This window comes from Vicugna pacos, chromosome 2 (assembly GCF_048564905.1).
Source record: "Vicugna pacos chromosome 2, VicPac4, whole genome shotgun sequence".
Lineage (NCBI taxonomy): Eukaryota > Metazoa > Chordata > Mammalia > Artiodactyla > Camelidae > Vicugna > Vicugna pacos.
The window spans coordinates 17,557,127-17,559,509 of record NC_132988.1 but is presented as its reverse complement, the minus strand read 5'-3'; the positions used below and the strand labels follow the sequence as shown (position 1 = coordinate 17,559,509).

At 40.5% G+C, this 2,383-nt stretch overlaps 1 non-coding gene across 1 annotated transcript; it reads right to left on the bottom strand.

The window, feature by feature from the left end:
- Nucleotides 1-1,443: 1,443 nt before the first annotated feature.
- TRNAP-AGG (transfer RNA proline (anticodon AGG)) lies at nucleotides 1,444-1,518 on the bottom strand. The gene has a single exon. It is a non-coding gene; the product is annotated as a tRNA-Pro (tRNA).
- Between the last annotated feature and the right edge of the window lie 865 nt (nucleotides 1,519-2,383).

Below are 2,383 nucleotides of genomic sequence, written 5' to 3'. Positions count from 1 at the left end.
AGGGCATCTCGTGCCTGCACTGGGACCTGTGTAGATCCTGGTCCCAGTTTTCTCCTCAGCTTGCTTTTAGACCCTGCACTCTACTCGTGTTTTCAACCAGATATCCCAAAGACATCCACGAATGAAGCCTATGGGGTCATCCTAAATTACTGTAGCCACATTCTTGTTCCAGGAGGACAGTTTAGTAAGTGGATTACTGCTGCTGGCCAGTGTAGTATTCCTTTCACAGAACAGTATGAGACAGGGGCACCAGAATGCTGTTGACACTCTAATTTGGGGCTTGAGCCAAGTGTCTAGGCCTGTGTATTGATTTTTGGCAATCCGTCTTCTAATCACCATGTCACCGCTAAGCTACAGCACCCAGGAGCAGAGGAAAAGGGGAGGGAGGGTGTCAGGCTTTTACTGCTCGCCTTCTGCCCCTGGAACTAAAAGTGGTTATCTCACCCTCTTTACCCATACCAAGCATCCTCTGGATGGCCATGCTTCCTCCTCTGAGAGACTTTGAAACTATGAGTCCACAATGTCAAAGCTCTTCTGATCAATGTCCTCTTTTGGCACTATTCCCAGTTAGATGCTATGCTCTTCTGGATCAGTGATGCCGTATTCTCCTGGATCAGTGATGCCGTGTTCTCCTGGATTGGCTTTATGTTGTGCCAAATTAAGGATGGATATCATTGAGTCCATCTTTTTCTCTGCCCATGTGAGTGGCCTCACCTATCTTTCCTGCCAGTGATGGGGTGTGGAAGGCAGGGTGCAGTTAACACTGTACAATCTAGAAAGGCACTGTTTATGGCCTAAAAAATTTCAAGAGAAAACATGGTTGGAAAATATACTATTTTATCCTTATTCTATAAAACTCTGAGAGGTAAATTTAACATCACCAGAGAACAAATTATAATTTACATTTTTCTGGATACTCTGAGTGTGACTTGCATTTGAGGTCATTGTCAACAAGGCACACTACAATGTTTGAGAAGATCAGCGGATGTCAGTATTCATGGACCACAGGAGGCAGGATGCAGAATCATGAACTATGATGCAACCAGCATTAAATAAATGGTGTTAGGACATTGCAGAGCAAGAAAATCTATATTGTATGAACACAAATATGTTCTAAAGAGCTATCTTTTTCTTATCATAGGAGATATGATAATCAGCCAGGAAGAGCATATGTAACAATTAAGAACATGAAGAGATGCTTCCGGGACATGTACAGGAAGAGGTGGCCCCTGTATAGTGTGAAGAAAGAATCCTCACATGTACTAACTTGACAGTAAACACATACATAAGTGCCTCTTCTCTATCCATCATTCTAAATCTTTATCAACAAATCCGTCTATATCACTTGAGCCCATGAATCTCATAATGCATTTTTCTTTTCTTAAAAAAATTTTTGAGGGGGTAGGTAATTAGGTTTATCTATCTGTTTATTTATCTTTCTAATGGAGGTACTGGGGATTGAACCCAGGACCTTGTGCTTCCTAAGCACACACTCTACCACTGAGCTATATCTTTTCCCTTTCATGATACATTTCTTGATCAAATTATTTAGCTAGACAAAGCCCTATAAGGTTTTCTTGTCTTATATTTCGTCTAAGTTTGCTGTGTGTTTGCAGCTAATGGGGTGGTTAAAGATTGAAGTTACTGCACCATCTTGAGTATAAATCCAATCATCATTATGTGTTCATTTTTCAATTAAAAACAACAACTAGTTTACAAAAGTTCTGCAAGTGTCTATCATCCAGGGAACCAAGATGGAAAATATAAGGGATCCTGCCTCTGAAAGTAGAGATGCTTTCTCAGTCAAGTGTCTTTTTTCCCTTAAACTAACCAACTGTGCATTTTTCCCCTAATAAAGTGTTGGAAAGGGTGAAAATACAGGGTCTGATGATACACGCCTTCTTGTCCCTGTCTTTTAGCGACCTAGGGAACATCTTGGTCCCACTCTAGGCAAAGAGAGGTGACATGGATTGCAGCTGAAATGATTGAGGCCATAGAGGGTCATCCTGTGTGATCCACAGTTGAGTGTCCGGTAGTTCAAGACTGGCTTCTCTGTACAAAACTGTGAGCTTTGCCACATTTTGGAGATGTACTATAAACCTTAGATGGCAAAATACATCCTTCTCAAGTCAATTAAGTACCATTTCCAATCTGTAAATATTCACTACAGCTAGTGATAGTGAGTGAGTTCAGCTGATGATTCAGCTGATGGATCATTTAGTTACAGCACTTTAAATAAGAGATGCAATGAATCTTGCAAGAACAAGTATGCAACCTGGGAAAGTTCTATCCATAACAACATCAAGTCCATACACACACGTAATTCTGATAATAAAAATACAGTTCATCATAGATAATTCGGAAAATTAAAATCTCTCACAAT